The 23962-nt window shown below is 53.7% G+C and overlaps 1 protein-coding gene across 1 annotated transcript in view; it reads right to left on the bottom strand.

Moving 5' to 3' along the window:
• The window catches only part of CNTFR (ciliary neurotrophic factor receptor), a 460255-nt gene extending 439617 nt beyond the window's left edge, over positions 1 to 20638 (bottom strand). The window contains exon 1 of the mRNA XM_073343357.1: positions 20515 to 20638. The gene's annotated coding sequence lies outside the window, so the exon portion shown is untranslated. The remainder of the gene's footprint in view (positions 1 to 20514) is intronic.
• Positions 20639 to 23962: the final 3324 nt, after the last annotated feature.

Below are 23962 nucleotides of genomic sequence, written 5' to 3'. Positions count from 1 at the left end.
TCTCCTTGTATGGAAGCTGTTCCATACCCTTAAATCATTATTGCTGCCCTTCTCTGTGCCTTTTCCAATTTTGTATTTGAGTTCCCGCAGAACCCTTGGGTGATACCATCTGGTCCTGGAGACTTACTGCTATTTATCAATTTGTTCCAAAACCTCCTCTACTGACACCTGAATCTGAGACAATTCCTCAGATTTGTCACCTAAAACGAATGGCTCAGGCAAAGCGATCCCCCCGTATCCTCTGCAGTGAAGACTGATGCAAAGAATTCATTTAGCTTTTCCACAACAGCCTTGTCTTCCTTGAGTGCTCATTTAGCATCTTGATTATCCAGTGGCTCCACTGATTGTCTGGCAGGCTTCCTGCTTCTGATATACCTAATTTTTTTGCTGTTAGTTTTTGTGTCCTTAGCTAGGTGTCTTCACATTCTTTCCTGGCCTGCCTTATCAGGATTTGATTTCCAATTTTTAAATGATGCCTTTTTGCCTCTAACCACCTCTTGTACTATGCTGTTTAGCCATGGTGGCAGGGTTTCTTAAATCCTCTTACTGTTGGGGTATTTTTTTTCCATTTGGGGGTACACATTTAGTTTGAGCCTTTATTATGGCATTTTGAAATAGTCACCATGCAGTTTGCAGGCATTTCACCCTTGTGACTGTTCCTTTTAATTCCATTTAACTAGCTTCCTCGTTTTTGTATAGTTCTGCTTTTTGAAGTTAAATGATATTGTGGTTGGTTTCTGTGGCATTTTCCTCCAACAAAGATGTTCAGTTTAATTACATAATGGTCACTATTACCAAGCGGTTCAGCTCTATTCACCTCTTGGATCAGATCCTGTGTACCACTTAGGACTAAATGAAGAATTCTCTCTCCCCTTGTGGGTTCCAGGACAAACTGCTCCAAGCAGCAGACATTAATGATGTCTAGAAAGTTTATGTCCTGCATGCCGTCCTGAGGTGACATGTACCCAGTCAATATGGGCACAGCTGAAATCCCCCATTATTATTGCATTTTCTGTTTTTGTGGCCTTTCCAATCACCCTGAGCATTTCACTGTCACTATCACCACCCTGGTCAGGTGGCTGATAGTGCAGTCCTACTGCCATATTCTTATTCTTTAAGCATGGAATTTCGGCCCACAGAGATTCTATGGGACTGTTTGATTCACTTAAGATTTTTAGTTTCTTTGACTCTATCCTGTCTTTCATATAGTGCCCCTCCCCCACAAGTGCAAGCTACTCAGTCACTGCTATGTATTTTGTACCAGGGCTCTTCTCTGATCCCTCCCCAGGGATCTGTAGGTCAGACCCTATGGGAGCATCATTCACAGCTCTTTCAATGATGTGCAGTGAGACAGAACTGGCAAGCTGGGAGTCCGCTTCCTCAGACCCTCAGCAGCCCTCATTCTCCTCCTCCACCCTCTGCCTCTCCCACAGAACTCCTTCATTCAGGGCCAGGTTCTGACCTCATTTACACCAGCGCAGATCTGGTGCCACTCCCATTTACACCAGGTAACTGGCCTTCCGTCCCCCCCCCCCCACAGTCTGGAGTCACAATGGAAGGGCCTGGGATCTAGTGTAAAGCAGAAGTAACTCTCCCCCCTCCCGATCAGTGGAGTGACTGGGGTAGAAAAGAGATGGATCAGGCCAAGAGCCCAATTCTTCTCTCATCTACACCAATGTAAAACTGGAGTCACTCCAATGACAGATTTGACTGAGCAAGGACTGAGTAAACCCTGAGTAAAGACCTCAGGATTTTGTCTGGGGAGAAGGCACGCGGCCCAGATCTCCTCACGCTTGCACTAATGTAACCCCATTGACTTCACGGAAGCTGCTCCCGGGGTACACTGGCACAGCCAAAATGGGAATCTGGCCACTGCCTTCTTTCTCAGGCCCTGTGGACACCACCACCCTCCTGCCTGTCCCTCAGGCCCGTAGCCTGGGCGCCATCTTGGACTTGGACTCTCTCTTGGTCCTCATATCCATGCTACGTCTTAACCGTGCCTATTCTTTCTGCACAAAGTCTCCACGACACAGCCACACCTTCCATCCCTGCAGCTAAAACTCTCCAAGCGCTCATCCTCTTTGCAACTGCAACTTCCCTGTGCGTGTCCCATCAGAACGCTGCCGCAAAGATCATTCTCCTAGCCGGTCATCCTGACCATCTTCCCCTCCTCTTTGCATCCCGCTTCTCTCCACATTCAAGGCCCCTCACCACCCACCCCTCATCTCTCACTCACCACTGAGCTTTGGACTCCCACCCCCCCAGTCAAGGGGGAGTGGGGCCCGAGCCTCTATTTGCCAGAAGCTGGGAATGGGCAACAAGGGACGGATCACTTGAGGATTACCGGAGATTACTGCATTGTCCCCAGGGCCTTTGACACAGTTCTGATTCTATCCAGTAAAGCACCTACGCTGGCCAGTTAATGCCACTGGCCTAGACTGTTCATGGACCAGAGGTCTATGCAAGGTGTGGTGGGGCGGGGGGGGGAGTGATGGAGACAAAGTGGTCCAGGGGAGGAGCGGGAGGGACCAGTGGAGATGCACCCAACCATGCCCTATGGAAACGATTACACAGCCTGGGGCTTCACCGAGCCACCCCCTTCCCCAGGGACCCTGCAGGCTGCCACAGTCAGAGCGGTTAGTTCCTGGACAAGGGGCATGTGTCAGACATGGGGTGGCTCTGTAGCCTTTGCCGCAGGGGAGATGCAACGGACCAACATGGGGAAATTCCACAAGAGAATCCTCGTGGATAATTCCTGCCCTCAAAGCCTCTCTTGTAGGAGAGGGCCTGTCAGGTCTACTATTACATGAGGATGGGGAAACTGAGGCACGGGCAATAAACCAACCCATGCAAAGGCACGCAGAGCCACGTGCTTTGCCCTAGCCCTAACGAACCAGATTGTGCTGCACTATCTGCTCCAGTATGATGCTGCCTAAAGAGTTAAGAGCTCTGCCCCATCCGACCCTGGGCTGCACTTGTTTTTAGTTGTGTGTTTCAGACAGCGCCAGGTCTTATTTATAACATCATAAAACGGTGTGAAGCTTTACAAGGCAGAGCCAGTTAGGTGTTCAGACACTCTGCCATCAGGAGAAGGTCAAGCTCACCGGGCACCGTCTCTCTCCAGTGGTTAGAGAGTCTCTTCCCACTTCCCAAGGAACCTGACTGAATGAGGGTTTGCAATAGGGGGCTGGTAACAGAATATACCATTTTTGCTTTGCAATGCACCAGGACTTTGCTTGCAATGAAGAAACAGTGGAATTCTGCAATTTGTTTTAAACAACCACGCTGCACATGCAAGAGCTTCCAAACTTTCTGAGCCGTTTTGATCTACGCAGCCACAGCAGGAGACAGGCATAAAGTGCCAGAGAAACGAAAAGGAGTTTTGCTTTATCTGTCATGCAAAAAGACAGAGGGGGGGAAAAAAAATCCAACCCCCAAATGATCCTGCTTTCAAAACATCTTGTCAGCCAGCCCCCTCCTCCTCCTCCTGTCTCTCTCATGCTGAGAAACAGCTTGTGTGTGTGCAGGTGTAGCACGGCATACTCACTCGCACAAGCCAGGACGGGGGTTCAAACAGAGGTGTCCTCGCTTCTCTGCGTCTCGTAATAACGTCACCACACAAAAGGCTAATGAAACTGACACATGGAAGGAGTGACTCCTGGCCATTCCAATGGCCTCAGCTGGGGACCGATACTTTTAGAACGTAAGAAAGGCTACACAGTGTCAGACCGAAAGTCCATGTAGCCCAGTGTCCCGTCTTCCAACAGTGGCCAATACTAGGTGCCCCAGAGAGAATGAGCAGACCAGGTAATTATCAAGCGATCCATCCCCTGTCACCCATTCCCAGCTTCTGGCAGTCAGAGGCTACGGACACCATCCCTGGCCACCCTGGCTAGTAGCCATTGATAGACTTATCCTCCACGAACTTATCTAGTTCTTTATTGAACCCTGTTATAGTCGTGGCCTTCGCAACATCCTCTGGCAAGGAGTTCCACAGGTTGACTGTGCGTTGGGTGAAGAAATACTTTTTTGTTTTAAACCTGCTGCCTGTTAATTTCATTTGGTGACCCCTAGTTCTTGTGTTATGAGAAGTAGTACACAACACTTCCTTATTTACTTTCTCCACACCAGTCATGATTTTATAGACCTCAGTCATATCCCCCCACAGTTTTCCAAGCTGAAAAGTCCCAGTTTTATCAATCTCTCCTCATACGGCAGCCATTCCACACCCCTAATTATTTTTGTTGCCCTTTTGGATCACCCGATAAAAGTAGCTCCCTGTTTGCCATTCAGTTTTGTATATGCCCAGTCCTTAGCGAGCCCAGGTCTCCCAGCTCACCCTTTCCACAGCAAAGGACAGGGGATGTACAGTCAGCATTGCCAGGTCTGCATCCATCCTGTGCTAGCTGGCCACACTGTGGGGCACCCAGTTCAAATCTCTCGCGTGGGCAACAGACTCTCCTAGCTCAGCCACTGGAAGGGAGAATGGTTACTGCCCACCCGCCTTTACACTGCCCCTGGCCACCTAAGCGATCCCAATGCTCACTGCACCCAGCACTGAAGTGCAGCCACCTCTGAGGCAAAATGCAGCAGCTGCTGAAGCTTAAGCGCTGAAATAGGGTGGATGGTGGTTTCTCCATCACTTGGGGTCTTTAAATCAAGACGGGGTGTCTCTCTCTAAAAGATCTGCTCTAGCTCCACCCCAAAATGATTGCCTCACTGGGTGAAAGCCTCCAGATTGTGTTATGTAAGGGGTTAGTCTGGGTGAACCTGATTGTCCCTTACTGCCTTAAAAAAAAAACAAAAAAAACCCTATGAAATGCAGCCACCTCTGGGTGATGACGTGTTCAGCAGCCATTTGGCAGCACACACAGATTACTTCTTCACTCAGTGCCTAAATGCAGCCACCTCTGGGGTGGAACATGGCAGCTGTTTAGCTGCTTGCAGCAACACTGCACAAGAGCTAAGTCTTGCTCTGGCATTCATTTTCCTCTTCTTCCTGCCCCAACTCCTCAAAGTCCCAGTGACCTGAGCAGGCTGTCCCAGAGCCCATTAACACTGCTGTGTCAGGGAACTGGGTGGGAGACCTCAACGCCTTCTCTCCCTAGCACTCAGATTGCTACTTATCAGGCACTGACACTACCTAATGTAGTCCTTTGACTGTCCTTGCACAACGTTTATATTCATGCTAACTCTTTCCCTTCCAATGCTTTCCTCCTCCCTTCAGCACAGGCTGGCTCCTTAGTGTAGGGTGACTCCACACACCTATCTGTGTGCACTTAGTTCGCTAGTAGAAGGTTGCTCACACACACTGGGGTGCTCACACTGGTTTGGGAGTGCAGGGTGACTCTCGCACAAGGGCGCATGCACTGGTTTTGTTAGTGTAGGGTTGCTCAAATGCAATAGGCTATATGCAGTGGTTTGTTAGCATAGGGTCGCTCACACCCCAGGGGGCATGGCTGGGAGGCTGTTGGCAGGCTGCTCACGTACATTGCTGGACAGCGTTGAATTTCCTTCAAGAGCTCTGAAGCTTTTGGTTTGAATTTTAAAAAAAACACTCCCATAAAGAACCAGCTTCTTTGTAAACATATGAGAAAAAAGGAGATTCTCTGAGCCTCTTGACCTGGACGACGTCTCCATAATTATTAGTCTGTGTTCATCTTCAGCTAAACCCAAACTATTGAATAAACAGTGTCAAGTTGGTTTTCCTGAGCAGGTGATTATCTTCTCTGGCTCCTCTAATGAAAATGATTAAGGGGCTAGTGACCTCACACTACACATGCTAAATAATGCAAGATGCTTTGGGATTAGACAGGCAAATCATAACCCTGCTTTATCTTATCACTTCCTGAACAGCTCCAGGCTTGTTTTCAATAGCGTTTGGCAGCGTTAGCCAAATGCTATCTCAGCGGAAACCAGAGCAAAGCGATCCTGGAGAGCTATGTAGAGAGACAGGCCCTCCATCAGATTTGTAGGGAGACCAAGAACTGCAGCAACAGGGGTTTTTGGGGGGGAAATCTTAATTGCCCAACTTCATGGCCTGCAGGGTGACAGGGTGCTTGTCCATTACCTGAACCTCGATAGAGAAAAAGGTGGTTAAATATTTTGGGTAAGGAGAAGAGGACTCAAAACCATAAGGAGGAACCTATAACAAGGTTCCTTCTACAGACTGGAAAAGCTACAAGCAACTGTCCTGCTACAGGACAGCCTAAGGAAGAGGCTTCCCCTGGGGACAGGTTATTTGACCACTGGCTAACTGGAGTAGGTCTACGCAAGCAGCAATCACACCCCGTAACTGCTGTAATAGCCAAGGGTGGATCAATTCCTGAAGCAGCCTGGAAGCATCCCAGAGTGCAGGGCATCTATTCATCACTTGATGATTCCCCGTTCCGTTCATTCCCTCTGGGGCACCTGGCACTGGCCACTGTCGGAAGACAGGATACTGGGCTAGATAGACCTTTGGTCTGACCCAGTATGGCCGTTCTTATGTCTCCTGACTCACAGTCCAGTGCCCTCCCTACTGGCCCTTCCTGCCTGCTTAGGACACATGCTTACAAAATTCAAACCTGGAAATTTACACTTGATACTTTTTCTTCTCAAAGACGTGAGTTCAGTCTAGACAGATTCAGACTGGAAATAGGCATACATTTTTAACACAGAGGGCAATCAACCACTGAACAACTTAAACAAGAGCCGTGCTTGATTCTCTACCACTGACAAAATTTTAAATCAAGACTGGATGTTTTTCGAAGAGATTGACTCTGCTTCAAGCAGGAATGACTTCAGAGCAGTTCTCTAGCCTGTGTTACAGACCAGGTTAGACTATCAGTGAATTCCATCCAACAGACTGGCCTCTCTTTGTGCACTGGACAGACAGAGGCAATGCAGGTGTCCTCCCCACGCGGCTCAGGAAGGCTTTGGGGTGACAGGCCCTAGGGACACAAGACCAGTTTCCCCTGCCCACGGACAGTCGAGGGCTTGGCCTTTTGGTGAAGGCTGCCAAGAAAGCAGCTGATAGGTGTCAATTGCGCCGGGGGTTTTTAACTGATGCAGGCACCTGACCTGTGGGGTACGCGCTGAGGCTCCTGCCCACTCACTGCGCACACATCACCCACACGGGTGACAAATTTCAGCCCCCACTGACCTGGGCCGGATTCGAATGGAACAAAGAAGGGGCTGCAGACAAGAGTACCTCCCCAGACTCCGATACACAGCATCTCTGCTGTCTGACAGAGTCTCCTGGCCCCCAAAACACAAGCGAGCGTTAACCCTTGCTGGCCTAGCCCTGCTCAGCCCCAGGACCTGCAGGCTGCTTCCCCTCTGCCTCCCACATCACCAGACTGGGCACTGCCGGTCACATGACAGGGTCTTTATTCCACAATACCAGAGGCAGGAAGGGCCCCAGCCAGAGGGAGTTTGCAGGGCTAGCGTCTGGGGAAAGCATCTTTCTGCTGGGCAAGGCTTCGGCGAGGGAGAACCGATGTGGAGGCTCCGAATGGCATTTCAGCTGTCACCCTTCACATGGTCAATCACCTGAAGGATCAGCAACAGACACACAGGCAGGGGAGTGTGGGCAGTGGAGAAACAGTGTCCCCTCTGCACAAACACAGACCGGGTTCAAATAATAAACTCATGTCTTAACCGAGTTGGGCCGTGACCACATGAACAGTGGGTAAGGGGATAAAGCAGAGGACTGGGACTCAGGAGATTTGGGTTTCTGTTGCCTGCTCTGTCACAGGCCCCCCTTTCGTGACCTAGGGCAAGTCACAGAATCGCCCCGTACCTCAGTTTCCCCACATGGGCAAGGGTGCCTCCCTATGTCACAGGGACCCTTGGGGGTTACATGTCACCATATGTGATGCAGGGGGGTAGGTTGCCATGACAACAATATACAGCCATCCTGGGTCTTTCCCCCATCCTTTCTGCCCAACGATCTCAGAGCATGACCCAAGCTGCAGTTGGTTCAGACCTAGCTCCCTGGGAGTGCCCGAGACCCCCACTCCCGAGGGAGGTAGGACAGAACGACCAGCCCTCTCTTACAGATGGGGAATACTGACCAATCCACAGATGGGAATGGTCTCCCGGCAACCTAGGATCCCACACTGGTCAGAGGACTGGGGGGATGCAGGAGGGTGTCATTTGGTGCCACTGTGCATTTGCCTTCAACCCATCCAGCCAAGGATCTCAAAGCAATGTACCAACATCCTAACCCCGTGTGCCAGGAGGTCACCATTAAACAATCAGCAGCGTGGCCTAGTGGATATGGGAAGGAAGTCAGGAGACATGGGTGCTCTCCCTGCCTCGGGCCTCCCATGTGACCGGGGGCAAGTCCCTTTTCCTCACTGTCTGTGTGTCCCCCTCCCACCCTTTGCCTTCTTGGTTTGGACTGGAAGCTCTTTGGGGCAGAGACCGAGTGTGCGCCCAGCACAAGAAGGTCTCCAGATGTTATTGTGATCCAGACCCACCATCTCTTTGCAGCACAGATGTATCCAAGGGGTTGTTCCAATTAGGAAAAGTGGGAGTTGGCTAGCAGTGTTAGCTAACTCTGACCTTTTTCCTAGCATAGATCCATGTAATTTCCTTTTATCTCAGTATAGCTGGTCCGGGGAGGAGTGTGGGATGGAACCCAACCCAGCAGTTAGCCTGTGCCTACACTTGGGAGAAGGTCACAGTTAGACTGAGGTTCATTAGCACAATTTTTAAATAATGTTCAGTGAGGAATTAATTCAGGGAAGTCCCATGGCCTGTGCTATGCAGGAGGTCAGACTAACGATCGCAACAGTCCCTTCTGGCTTTGGAAACTAGGCTTCTCACCACCCTTGGGACAGGACATCCCTGAGAGAACTCAGAGCCAAGGGGGTGTGAACTACGGGTACCTGATGTCTTGATTAATAGCGGCTACTTAACCGTGTTGTCAGACATGTCCACAGGCACCTGGGAACTCCCGGCTGTTGCCAAGCTGCGCACCCGTGGCCCCACTACGACACTCAGAACTTCGCCGAACCGGAAAGCCCCGGCCTTGATTATTGGAGCTGAAAAAGAACCTCTGCTGGCAGAGCTGGAGTTATGGCATGCAACGGAGAAGTCCTGATGCCACGCAAGGGGGCGGCAATGCTGTTCACCCACACTAGCCCATCCATCGTGGTATCGTCCCTAGTTCATGGATGGGTAGAGAAAGGTTCAGAGAGGAGAAATGACTGAACATCAGAACGGCCACACTGGGTCAGACCAAAGGTCCATCTAGCCCAGCATCCTGTCTGCCGACAGTGGCCAATGCCAGAGGCCCCAGAGGAAATGGACAGAACAGGTAATTATCAAGTGATCCTTCCTCTGTCCCCCATTCCCAGCTTGTGGCAAAGAGAGGTCACATGGCGAATCCACGGCAGAGTGGGAGTCCTCCGATTAGAGCATTCGAGGCCCTGCGGCCGTGATACTATAGTACTTTGTTTCACTTCTCAGACAAAAGCCAGATTCCCCCGCCTGGCCAGGAGCCTGGCAAGTTACTAACACTATCTGGACTGAAACGAGGGTTGCCCAGGATTGTCCCGGAGTCTCCAGGAATTCATCTCGAATTAAATAATAGGTCATGTGATGAAATCTCCAGGAATACCTCCAACCAAAATTGGCAACCTGAACAGGAACGACACACTGGCCTACCCTCCAGAGCCCTTGGAGTGACAGGGGAGACAGGAGACAAAGGCCTCCATCGTCCCCAGAGCACAGACCATCCAACAAGTACTTTTGCGGACTCACAGGAGAGCACCGCTTTAGCCCCTTCTGCGGCAAGCAGGCGTCATGGAGTATGCACGTAAAGGCGAGTCTGTGGAACACATGCGGGCTGGAGTGATGGCACGTGCATAGGGTATGGGTTACGAGCAAGCAGCTCCGTAGCGTGGAGCTAGGAAGCTGTCAAAAAAATATCAATCGCTGTCCAGCACAGCTGGAGGTCTAGATGAAACCCTCTCCTACTGCTTCCGGATTTCAGCGTGGGAGAGCATTGGGAGAGATTCTCAAAAGCAACTTGTGATGCCCCGAAAGGCCCTGAGCATCAGACAGTGCCAAGAACCCACCCTCTGAAACCCAGGCATCTAAACTTGTTGACCCAAGAACTGAGACCCTCTTCCCCCAAATCATTAGTTATTTTTGTTTCAGAGTAGCAGCCATGTTAGTCCAGATCCGCAAAAAGTCTAAGGTGCCACAAGTACTCCTTTTCTTTTTGTAGTTATTTTGGGGCAGCTTGGCCAGGACACTGAGGATTGTTCCCTAGAACTTTCCACACAGGGGGCTCACGGCGCTTTCCAAGTAGTCATTGATTCAACTCACGCTCCTGCTCGGAAGGGAGGAGGGTTTAATCCTCGTTTCAAAGACAGGGCAAGCGAGGCCCAAAGGCGTTCAGTGACTCACCCAAAGTGGCCCGGTGGCCGAGCCTGGGCTAGAATTCAGGCCCTCTGAACCCGAGTCCTGTGTCCTAACCACTGGAGAGCACAGGCTGCCTCTTCATTGCCAGCATTATTTTTAGACCGTGCAGGAACAGGCCGACAGGAGAACGCGGGCGTTTGTACGAGCAGCACGTTTTATGTCATGAAGGAAGAAGAATATCCTGCTACAATGAGCCCAGTGTTCAACTTACCTTCTCCACGGTGTCCTATAGGCAGCAGCGAGAACTCCCTTTGCTTCCAATTGGAGCCTAAGGACCTCCACCCCACCCTTGTAAGTGCAGGAAACTTTATGCTTCTTGTAGCTGATCAAATAAAGCATCAAACAGCCACTTTGCGTGCATGACTTTGAACAGAGGCAACCCTAGGTCAGTTTTGCTAATCTACAGCTCTGTCCTGGGGCAACCGCAGCCGCACTGCACTCTGTGAAAAAGGCCTTTCAGGACGCCCTTAAAGAGCTCATTAGCGGACAGAGGCAGAGATCAAAACGAGCATCACATCTTCTCTTGCCCCAAGCCGGCCCGGTGGGCTTCTGCAGGGCCGGGGGGACATGCTCAGGAACGGCCCAGGAGCAGTGTAGCACCGCTGGGCCATTTGGGGTGAATACAGCAAGCGTGATAAAGGAACCACATGGGCTAACTTTCCACTGCATGCATCCGAGGAAGTGAGCTGTAGCTCACAAAAGCTCATGCTCAAATAAAATGTGTTAGTCTCTAAGGTGCCACAAGTCCTCCTTTTCTTTTTTCATGTTTACTAAACATACAACGAGCAAAGCTTAGCTATGGAGACACACTGCAGGGGTCTGTAACACACAACACAGCGAGTGCCCGCTGGAGGGCTGCCAAACTATTTAAAGGGATACTAACCAATTCCCAACCACCACAAACCACCCTCCTCATCAGCACCTTTGATGCTCAGATTGGAAGCCACTGAAGACCCAGTACTATTGAGTGCCAAGAGTCCTTCCAAGTCAGTGGAGTTACTCAGCATTTACACCTGGGTAACTAAGAGCAGACAGCTCCTCTAGTTAGTATTTATTTGGGTTTAGACACATTGCTAACACAGGGCTGTGCCTGGTGATGCATTTGCTCCAGGACACCCCAGATGTTGCTTGCAAATGCAACCCAAGGTGCAGCAGTTCAATGCAACACAACTCGCCCCCCAGCAAAACGGGGCAGTTCATGAAGCAGGATCCCCTCCAGTAATTCCCTACTCCCATTTCCAAGTGCCTGGGAATAACACTGGTCTTTTTCCCCGTGCTTTGGCATCCCCCACTTCCAGGCTATCTCAGATCAAGCCAGGGAGCCCTCACTGAGTTCACCCAGCCAGCAGCCCCATTCCTGTGCTCAAGTGGGGAATCAGCTGGAGCATAAATGCAGGGCTCTCTCAGTGGTGGCAGCATAGCACGGGGAAGGAGCTGGTCATAGGTAGGCAGGTAGCTCTTAAGCCTTCTTTATGTATTGCTCCACTGTGCGGTTAAAGCTGATCCCCATGGGGATCAAAGGTCACATTTTGCCCTCAATCACTCCCCCAGCTCCAAGCAGGCCCCAAGCCATACATGCGCCCTGTCACGATGAGTCCATGGGACTCGGCCAAATCTACAGCAGTAAAATTGAGAGCAGCATCAAACCCAGTCCATGAAGCTGCAAGTGCATGACACATCCACCCAGAAGCCTGTAGGTGACTCAGGGCTGCTCAGAGACCCGTGGGGCTGGAGAGCTCTGGCCTGGCAGAGTGCACCAGTGACATGCTTGAGGAGTGCGTGCCAAGTGCCCCCTTCTTGAGACTGGTCCACATGCAGGATAACAGCCTACTACTGCTACCGGTTGACAGCGTTCCATCTTTCACACAAGTGGCAGTAGTCTGTACGTTGGCAGCGAAGGCATTGGGTTCAAACCTTGCTGACAACCTAGGGGCTGGGAGTGGGGTCGTCAAACTGGCTTTGATGATGAGTGTGGCAGGGCCATGCCCATGACCCCACCATCATTCCATGCCCTTTGGGGTGCTCATTGCTTAACCTGCAGCACCCCATTCCTGGGATTGTTCCCAGCCCTACGAATATAGCAGCTGAAAACACATTCTTTCCCCCACAATGCCTCTCTCCACTTGTGCATCTGCATGGTCCTGGTTGCACTTCATGGAACTGTAGGATGGGACGGGACCTCGAGAGGTCGTCTAGTCCAGTCCCCTGCACTCATGGAAGGACTAAGTATTACCTAGACCACTTAATTAAGCCTGAATATCCCTGTTGAGGTAGGTAAATATTATCCCATTTTAAAGATGTGGAAGCTGAAGTTAAGTGATTTGACCAAGGTCACACAGGGAGTCAAGAGCAGAGTCAGTGAGAAGAACTCAAGAGGTTCCATGAGTCTTGTTTTAACCACTGGGTCACGCTTCTTGCTAGGTCCGTATCAGTGACCTAGCCCAATCCATCCCTGCTTATTGTGGTTTGCACTGACCCACATTCTGATGTAGCCCATGTATTCACAGATCCCAGGCACGCTCTGGGCTCATCCATATTAATTACAAGTTCCACAGGGAAAAAAGCCCAGCTTCTTGCCTAGCAGCATTTCCAGCATCAGAAAGAAATCCTGCCTTCAGTGTCTCCGCCTCACCTGGCATTTCCAGCGGCACTTTCAGCCCCTCGCTTTGTGTGCGTCGCACGCTGCTTACACCCAGCCAGCTCCACACTGCTCCGAGATATTTAATGGCTCCCATGGCCCCTCCACAACGCTCAGAGATGGGAGGTCACAATTCCTAGAGCAGTCACAGTGCCTTCAACAACTGCAGCTTCCTTACAGAAATGCTTGATCATGATCCTTTGGCTCCTTTAACCCAAACAGGGACAGACGGTGCAATACCCAAAAGGCAAGAGAAAGGCGATTTCCCTGGCCACTGGAGCGAACGTTAATTCTTCTGTCGGCCACAGCTTTCTTTCATCCAGAGAGCTCAACGTGTTTTATGAGCAGCAATGAACCTGGCAACAACCCTGTGGGGGTGCTGAAAGTCACCGGCATGAGAACCACTTCATCTACCAGGGACATTAGAAGCTGCCTCTCCTGCCGAGAGCCCTTCGACAATGCACGGCAACACAGAACCGTCGGGACTGGAAACAACCAATATTCCAAACAAATGGCACTGCCAGGCTGGGAACCAGACTCTCCTGGCCACTCACTCTCTTTCTCAAAGCATCACTGGCGATCAGAACCCTAGCTCCAGAGCTCATCGGCCTCCCGCAACACAACTCACCTCTCAACACCACGCTGGGGCGCTCGTTCAGGGCTCTCCCAGAGGGAGGGTTATCGTTGGCAGGGGGCTCCTCTGCCAGGGCTGACGGAAAGTGCACTTTTAACGGGACACCTGTCAAACCTCTACAGAGAGAGTTCAAAGTAGTTCCAAAGTCCTCGGCACCCTGCCAATCTGTGTGGCTTTAATATAAACCAACACATTTCTAAGCATTTTTCTTTCCTCTGTTGTGTGAAAGACCCACACAACAGCTGGGGAAAGGATAATACATACACACAAAGGAGAGCCAGCAAAAGTGACTAGACTAGTCAAAGTGCTGTCAGAGACACACTGTAAACAAACTGACAACATAGAGAAAACACATTTTCATTCTCTAATCTCTTTCGGTTCTAATCATTTTAGGTGCAACATGCAAAACCAGTTGGCAAACACTGTCTAGACAGAACTGATGTTTGTGATGAATGTCAGCATTTCTCTGAAATATTAGTTGAGGGCTAATGATAGACAGACAGTAGCTCCTGCAAATATTTCAGTATTTCATCACAGAAGGCATTTAATTTCTAAATCGTTAGTTTTAAATCTTTCAAAATATTAATAACAGTATAAGATTTTTAGTGTAGAATCTGGATTTCTGATGTCATGAAATGTTGAACAAACTGTAGGTACCTGAAGATTTTCCACTTCCTGCTGTGCAAAACTTTAAGTAGATAAACACTGGAAAAAAATACTTGCAAATATAGCAAAGTTATTAACTATCAAAATTCAAGAAAGACAGTGAATCATCCCAAACCTGCATATAAATACAATGTCTCTTTATAAGGTTTGCTGCAACAGGAAAAATGCATTCCAATACACAATAGGTGTTATATTTTATAGATTCGTAGAGTAATAAATGTTAAGGGCAGAAGGCATTATCACCATTATTTGTGTGTATATATATACACACACACACACACAAACATATGTACAAACACGTTTACACACACACACCCATATATGGGGACACATGTGCATCCTATTTGAGATAGGAAAAAAAAAAAAGTTCATGAAATCAGCTGTGTCACAAGGTTTCTGCTGTTCTGGGACATGACCGTGTGGAAACAGCATAGGGGAATACATCATATCACCACCCCAGGTCGAATCTGAACCCACACAGTGATCCAGCCTTGAATCTAACCTCAAGTGCCAACCCTAACTTCACCCCAGGTCGAAGCACGGTTTCCTTGCTTGACCACTCGAGAAAGCTGAAATCACACTCCGCATTTCTTGAGTTTCCAATATCCCCAAGAGACACCCAGCCTGTCCGGCCCCTTCCGTCTCCTCTGTCTCTCTGAAAAGAAACTCACCTAGGGCTGCTGTACCTGACCCCAGTGCTTCAGCCACTGAGGTCGCAGTGAGCACAAAGACATTGATCCAAGGTCTCTCAAGCCAGGTTTTACAGAAACAGGAAACCAATATGCTCCATCCACTGGTAAAGGCGGGAGGGATTTAGGAAGGAAGGCGGCAGTTTTATCTAGATGGGAATCTGGCCTGTGCAGTGGGGTGGACGCTCTACTTACAAAACACACCATGGGGCCTTCAAGGAGCCCGAACGGTCGGGCAGCAGCTCACTTTTAAGCCTCTTCCAAAAAACATTCTAGCAGCACCTGTGCCCCCTGGTGGCATTCGAGGGAACTGGATCAGCACCAGCTCAGGGGGAATAGCACCACCAAAGTGAACTACCAAACCGCCTTAACGCGCCACCTGGGTTATCCTCAGCGGGCTCCCACGCAAGTTCTGGCCAGGCCTGACCCTGCTGGGTTTGAGACCCCTTAAATCATCCCAGCCTGCCGCAGTGCAAATGCAGAGCGTCATTCTGGTGTGTGTCCAATGATGTCATTTCCTGTCAGTCACCGCTTTCAAAGGAAGTGATGGTCAATGCGGCAGCAGCTGGTAGAGGGGCGGTACTTCCCAAGGGCGAGATCCTGACCTGGGGCCCAGCCCGGGACCACCTTCTGCAGAACACCCCCTGGCACTGAAAACACCTGCCGGGGCATCAAACACCTGCCGTGTTGAACTTCCCCGGTGCTCTAGTGACCTGCCTCGCCATCATGTCACGATGCCCCCTGGAGACACAAAAGGAGCAGGGGGCAGCCACGAGGGCCATTTTCCAAGAGATCACTCCTGGACGATTCTTCCCGGGACTAACATTACCAGGGAGCTTGCTCTTGCTGCTGGAAGTCTGCAGTCCGGTAACAAAGAAACCCAGAGAAATCCACAGGGGCAGAGGTATCTCACCACTGCAGTGCCGGAGTCCAGCTACCCGATACTTGAGCTGTCAAGGCCTTTATCATGAACAGCAATGTGTTTCAGTCCTTCTGTGCCAAGGGGCACCCAGCATCCCCTCACATCACCCCACCCTGGCCAAGCAACCAAACTGACGGTTACTGCTGGGTACCAAGGATACCGGAGGGGTACACAGGGGCTTCTCAGTCGCTCGGACAGAGCGCTCAACTAGGCTGGTTTTGTAGTTAAGGCACTGGATTAGGACTCACAAGACCTGGGTTCAAATCCTGGCTTTGCCATAGACTCCCCATGTGATCCCAGGCAAATCACTTAAATCACAGCAGGCCTCAGTTTTCCCATCAGTAAAATAGGAAGAATACTCCTCCCCCTCTTGCATACATTGCTTATTTTGTCTATTGAGACTGTAAGCTCTTTGGGGCCTGGGATGTCACTTCCTCCATGCACACGCAGTGCCTAGCACACCAGGGCATTGCTCTCAGGTGGAACGTTTAGGGGTTGGGGGAGTACAAATAAACCACATGGCCAAATTTGGGAGCAGGGAGGAATTTTCACCATGGCCGCCCATTGATCAGGGGACAGAGGCTGGACAGCCATCTGTCTAGGCTGGTTTAGCCGCAACAAAACTCTATGCTTGCTTGGGGACCAGAAGTTAGAACAGAGTGGACGTCTTCTGGTTTGGTGCCGCCAGAGCTTCTTGTCACAGAGAAGGAGCCACTATTCCATTAACCGTCCTTCCCTGCGCAGCTTTGAGGCAAACGTACCCAGAACAAACAGCAGCCAGGCCTGGGCACTGCATCACCAGAACAAAGTGGTGAAATTGGCAGGACTTCTGAAAAGCCAAGAACAAAAACAGTGCAGGGGAAGGAGGGATTGATTGACATGGAAAACTTAGAAGAGCTAGGATCTGTCTCACTTGGCGACACAAGTCCTGACGGGCCGGGCTGGATGCAAATCTGCAAAGGGGGTGGAAAGATTTAGCGCAGTGCATGGGGGGCTCGCTAGCTAGAGTGGGTTGACGTTAAGGGGAACTTTGGGCTGAGCGTTGGGAGAAGCTTCCCCAGCGGGAGATCTAGTTAGTGTCACCAGGGGAAAGAACGGGAGCCCATCTCTTGGGGCATTTAAAGGTGGCACTAAAATTCTCTCTAGGGACCAGCCCTGCATTGGTGCCCAGGAGCGGATCTAAAAGGTGCTTCTCATCCCGGCTCATTCTAAGAGCTGTGGGGCTTTAACCCCAGCCCCCAAGCACCGGTAGTGCCAGTGTCTAGGGAAAGGGGGCACTTTCTCCCAAGCCAGCCCGCCAAGGAGAGGCAGGGAAGGGCCAGGTCTGGGCAAGGCCCCTGCCACTCTGCTCGCTGCCTGGAGAGGGCGCCACATGGGCTGCTGGCAAAGGCACCCAAGTGCAGAACTCCAGGGGGAGCACTCAGATACTGACCTGCCCCAGCACATCATTCAGCCAGCCCCATTGGTCAGGCGCGGTGGCCATGGTACTGGGAGACACGCGCCCCTGGGTGCACCAGCCCTGCCTCGCAAGCCGAGGGGATATTCTTCTCTTCCTCCTTACATATAAGGACTCACAGCTGTGGAGAGCAGACCTACGTGCCCCGAGAAGCACATGCTCTCTGAAAGGGGCTCAGTTAGCTGGATGTCGGTGCCCTAAGGATGTGCCAGGCTTTGCACCCCGGGCTTTGCACCCCTAGCAGGTGATGAGGACCCTCATGGACTTGGAGCTCAACCCCTCGTGGGATCAGGCTCTCAGAGCCTAATTCAGACCAACACGATAGGATTGTTCCAACCAGCCCTGGCCCTAAAGGGCCCTATGCAGGTGCAGAGTCTCGAGTCCCATGCGCCTATCCCTGCGGCAAACCCACGTACTAGGCAAAGTTACCCTTCCGCAACAAACTCACTGTGCGCCCAGGCAGTAGGGAGCCGGAATCAGAGGGGCCCACATATGTGGGGCTCCCAGGGGGTGGGAATCTTCCCGTGTCTTTGATGCCAGCTGTGTTGCAGCACGAGCGAAAAGGTGCACCAGCCCGTTGGACTCGACCGTGAAGCCAGGTGGAAGGGTGAGGGGGGCAGCCAGTAACATGGCAGAACACACACCAGCAAATCCCGCGCTTAGGTACCCAGGCAAAACTCTCATAAAATCTCAGGGTTGGAAGGGACCTCAGGAAGTCACCTAGTCCAACCCCCTGCTCAAAGCAGGGCCAATCCCAACTAAACCATCCCAGCCAGGGCTTTGTCAAGCCTCTCGCAGAAAGTCCAGGGGGTTTGACCTGAACAGAACAGAGTAAGGGAGGTCCAGGCCAGGCCCAGGCGGAGTGCAAGCAAACAGCTTTCCCAAGAGCACCATCCCCCAGACACTTTCCGCAGCTCATGTGAACAATGCACAACCCAGCACACACCTCTATGACCAGGGTACGGGGAAAGCTTAGGGACTCAGGGTGGCGGACACAGATGTGTGTGTGTGTGAAACCAGGTCCTGCAAAGTAGTTCCAGTACTCCGGCTTGGGATAAATCACCTAGCAGTGGAAGAACAGTTCCCCAGCCGCTCCAAATGTTAGTTTCCGACAAACACCCTCACAGAAAGAAAAGCATCTATTCCCAGCACAGCACTCCCCTGATGGGTACTATTTTGATGTAACTTTGGGGTGGTTGGTGGTCGTTTTAATAAGAGCAAGGGGGAAAAAATCACAGCAAAGAAAAAGGAAAAAGCAGATTTCACTATAATTTACAAAGAACTTCAGGGCAGCCTCAGCTCCAGCATTTGCAATCACGGACACTGCTGCGAGACGGCACAGGAAAGGGAAAATTGCTGCCCAAGTTTCAGCCCGATGCCGGTTGCAATGGCTGGGCATTTGGGAGGTTCTCCCCACAGAACTTCTCAATTTGCATCACGGTCACTGCACAGCCCTCAGCCCAGAGGGCAGGGGGAAGGGGCGCGAAGGAGGCAGAAACTGCCCCGAAGAACAAACTTTATCACACATCTCGGCGCGGCGGGTGCTCATTCCCAAACATCGCCCCGCAAAAGTCCACCCCAAGCCAGCACCGGCATGGCAAGAGGGGGGAGAAACGGGCCAGCAGGAAACAAGCTTGTCGAATTCTTTCCCAAAACATTCCAGATCACCCCCCACCCCCACCCCCCGCCTCAGCCTGACCCCTGGACAACACACACACCATCACAAAGGCCGACTGATAGGAACAAAGTCAGAGGGCTCAGCAGAAGAGGGAAAGGTTAGTGCCTCAAAGTCTGTGTGTATCTCACAGTCACACACACGCCTGCCGCAAAATGTCTCTTTTTCGGTTGTTGCTGAGAATCCATTCAATGCTTAAATAAAGAATAAGCTCCAACCCCTTCTCTCCTGCCAAGGCCCACCGCCCCATGCAACAATTTTAGACTTCAAAAGGGGAGGAATATTTTTCCAACGCAGCTTTAAGAGGTTGGTCTGGGCTTGACAAGAACCCTGTGAAACTTCCGAGGTATAGGGGGACGCTGCCTTCCCAAAAAAGTAACCCTTCCATTTGCAACTGGGCATGGCAAAGCTAAGCCAGTCTTTGAGCTCCAGGGGCATGCCTGTCCAGGGAGCTCCAGCCCCTCGCAGAGCAGAGCTGGTCCAGTCCCTTTGATGTTCCTGTTTAAAGAAGTGCTTTTAGGGAAGACAGGCCCTGTGTCTCTTCCCACACCCCAAATCCGGCCGGGCGCAGGGGCCTTGGAGCCCAGCTCCTGGCCATTAAACTCCTGTCTCCACCCAAGTTTGGGAGAGTTGAGGGAAACTCTGGTCCACCCAAGGTGGGAGAACAGGCATGCAGCCGAAGATGGTTGATAAAAAAAAAAAAAAAAGAGAGACAGAGGGCGAGGAATGGGGGGAGACAGTGGGAAGAAAAGCCAAGGAAGGAAGAAAGCATTTCCGCTCCAACTAATCAATCAGAAATGCAGAATAGCTTCCGCGGAGGACGCCTGACACTGGGTCGCTGCCTCCTTTGACCCCTGGCCGCCACAGCCGAGCCGACCAAAAAAAGATGAGAGAAGCGCCAGCTAATTGTCTAGCCAGGGAACCGGGCTGCAAATCAATCGCGAAAGGCAAAGCTTCCACTTTCCGTGCACCACACCCCGCTCCCTGCCCGTCTCCTCGCTTCAAAGAGCGCGCCCGCGCCGCTGCCGGCTCCGCGCCGGTTGCCCTGGCTTTTTGCACAAAAAACTAACGACCCCCTGTGGGCCCCCCCCCCGGCCCCCCTTCCCCCGATGCCCGTGTTGAACGGCAAGCCGAGAGCAGGGCTGGGGACCAAGCAGCCCACCCGCCAGACGCATCAGACAAGGGGGTGGGGGGGGTCCCCGAAAAGCCGCGCACCCCAGTGGGCAGCTTGGGCGACCCTGCAAGGAAACCCCCGGCCCCTCCGCAGAAGCCTCCCGGCGCTGCATGGAGGGATGTCCCTGCCCAAGGCAGGGCGCAGCCCCCCGCGCGGGAAGGGGCCGGATCCGGATCCGGATCCAGATCCAGATCGACCCGACTTTGGGTCTTGTCCGGATCCCAGCGCCCGCGGTACTTACAGCGCTTCCCCGCCCGCTGCCGCCGGCGGCCTCCGCTCCAGCGCCCGGCCCGGCCCGGCCCGGCCCGCCCCAGCCTCGCTCCTCGGACGATGGAGCCACCAGCTTCTTCTGCACCGGCTCGAAGGGTTTTAGGCGCTTTTAAACTCTCACGCGTAGCCCATGTGACCAGGGAAGCCACTGGGAAGAAGCGCTGGGAACCAGCGAGCGGCCGAGCCCTGCACCCCCTAGCCAAGGGTTTTAGAAATGCTCCTTGCAGAACAACGCGCCCCCCACCCCCCCTCCAGCGGTGGGCAGGGCGGGCCCCCCACACACCCCCCAGCGCTGGGCAGGGCGCACCCCCCCCACACACACACCCCCCAGCGCTGGGCAGGGCGCACCCCCCACACACACCCCCCAGCGCTGGGCAGGGCGGGCCCCCCACACACCCCCCAGCGCTGGGCAGGGCGCGCCCCCCTCCCCACACACCCCCCAGCGCTGGGCAGGGCGGGCCCCCCACACACCCCCCACACACCCCCCAGCGCTGGGCAGGGCGGGCCCCCCACACACCCCCCAGCGCTGGGCAGGGCGCGCCCCCCACACACACCCCCCAGCGCTGGGCAGGGCGCACCCCCCCCACACACACACCCCCCAGCGCTGGGCAGGGCGGGCCCCCCACACACCCCCCAGCGCTGGGCAGGGCGCACCCCCCCCACACACACACCCCCCAGCGCTGGGCAGGGCGCACCCCCCACACACACCCCCCAGCGCTGGGCAGGGCGGGCCCCCCACACACCCCCCAGCGCTGGGCAGGGCGCGCCCCCCTCCCCACACACCCCCCAGCGCTGGGCAGGGCGGGCCCCCCACACACCCCCCACACCCCCCCCAGCGCTGGGCAGGGCGGGCCCCCCCACACACCCCCCAGCGCTGGGCAGGGCGCGCCCCCCACACACACCCCCCAGCGCTGGGCAGGGCGCACCCCCCCCACACACACACCCCCCAGCGCTGGGCAGGGCGGGCCCCCCACACACCCCCCAGCGCTGGGCAGGGCGCGCCCCCCACACACACCCCCCAGCGCTGGGCAAGGCGCGCCCCCCCCACACACCCCCTCCAGCGCTGGGCAGGGCGGGCCCCCCCCCACACCCCCTCCAGCGCTGGGCAGGGCGGGCCCCCCCACACACCCCCCAGCGCTGGGCAGGGCGGGCCCCCCCCACATACACACCCCCCCAGACTCCCAGCACAACACGAACACCCACAAACTCGGGCCCGGTACCAGCGCAGCCAGGCGTGAACAAGCGCCCACCCGCCGTCCTGCACACAACTGTCCCCAGCCCCACACGGACACACCCTCCCACCCCACACGGCTCCAGTGCGACCTGTCCCAGGCCCCCGGAGAAGAGGGGGCCAAGAGGGAAAGGGAGAAAAGCCAAGCCAGAGGGGGCCACCCTTTTAAAGGCTCTCCACACACCCACACACCCACACACCCACACACACCCACACACCCACTCTTCTAGGGTGACCAGATGTCCCGATTTTATAGGGACTGTCCCCATATTCGGGGCTTTGTCTTATATAGGCACCTATTACCCCTGACCAGATTGTTCACACTTGCTATCTGGACACACACACAGCTGCCTCCCCTCCCCCCCCCACACCCAACGTCTACACACACCCAACGTCTACACACCTGAACCCAACTCTACACACACACACCCCCGACTCTCCATAAACCCACAACCACACCCAACTGTCCCCACACCCACACCTACCCCCAACTCTCTCTCTACACACACCCCCCAACTCTCCACACCTGCACCCAACTCTCCACACCCCCAACTTCTCCATACACCCCCCCACACCCATATGCACCACTCTCTCCATATACACACCCCCCTCTCTACACACACACACCGCTCTCCACACACAGACACACACTGCTCTCTACACACACACACACTGCTCTCTCCACACGCACACACCCCTCCACACACACACACCCCTCCACACACACACGCACGCACCGCTCTCTCCACAGACACACACCCCTCTCCACACACACAGACACACACCCCTCTCCACACACACAGACACACACCGCTCTCTCCACACGTACACACACCCCTCTCCACACACACAGACACACACCGCTCTCTACACACACACACTGCTCTCTCCACACGCACACACCCCTCTCCACACACACAGACACACACCGCTCTCTACACACGCACGCACCGCTCTCTCCACACACACACACCCCTCTCCACACACACAGACACACACCGCTCTCTACACACGCACGCACCGCTCTCTCCACACACACACACCCCTCTCCACACACACAGACACACACCCCTCTCCACACACACAGACACACACTGCTCTCTCCACACGCACACACACCCCTCTCCACACACACACACGCACACACCCCTCTCTCCACACACACAGACACACACCGCTCTCTCCACACAGACACACACACCCCTCTCCACACAGACACACACTGCTCTCTACACACGCACGCACCGCTCTCTCCACACACACACCCCCCTCTCCACACACACACGCACGCACCACTCTCTCCACACACAGACACACACCCCCCTCTCCACACACACACACACACACACACCCCTCTCCACACACACGCACACACCCCCCTCTCCACACACACACACACACACACACACACCGCTCAGCAGGTTCAAAAATCCCCCGGCGTCTTTGGGAAAGCAGCTCCCTCGGAAGCCTGGGCTGCAAAGCCACCTTCCTCCCTTTCTCCTTCCAGACAAAGCTGGCAAGCTGCTCGCCACGCAGGGGTGTCCTGTCCATTTACAAATCAATACCGACCTCCGGAGAACCCTGCATTAAACATGAGCCCTGGCTGAGCGAGATGCTGCTGTTCCCAGCGGGCGGCTGGGGGAGGCTCCTCCGGCCCCTCTCTTTAGGATGCTCCTTTGGGGGCAGAGTGCTCAGGACCGGGCTCGCTTTGGGGATTTAACAGAGGGAAGCTGCCGAGCAGGGGAGGTGCCGTTTCAGGCTGGCTCTGCCGAGAGGGGTGACACTCAGGGAGCCCCTGCCAGACTAGTGCCACTTGGCGACAAGTCCCACACACGCGTGCAAACACGTAGGCAGACACCACAGGCGTAGGTGCCCTCAGGCAAGGCCAGGCACAGGCAGGGCAAGGCAGGTGCAGGCAAGGCAAGGCGGGCGCAGACACATGCAGGAAAGGCAAAGCAAGGCAGCTGCAGGTGTGCACACGGGTAAAACAAGGCAAGGCACAGCAGCTGCAGGTATGCACAAGTGCATGGGGGCAAGGCAAGGCAAGGCACGGCACAGCAGCTGAGGAGTGCACAAGCATGCCCAGGGAAAGCCAGGCAAGGCACGGCAGCTGTCGGAGTGCACAAGCGTGTGCAAGCAACGCAAGGCAAGGCAGCTGCCGGAGTGCACAAGCGTGTGCAAGCAACGC

Source organism: Lepidochelys kempii, chromosome 5 (genome assembly GCF_965140265.1).
Source record: "Lepidochelys kempii isolate rLepKem1 chromosome 5, rLepKem1.hap2, whole genome shotgun sequence".
Lineage (NCBI taxonomy): Eukaryota > Metazoa > Chordata > Testudines > Cheloniidae > Lepidochelys > Lepidochelys kempii.
Note: the sequence above shows the minus strand (reverse complement) of the source record. Positions and strands in the feature narration are given on the sequence as shown.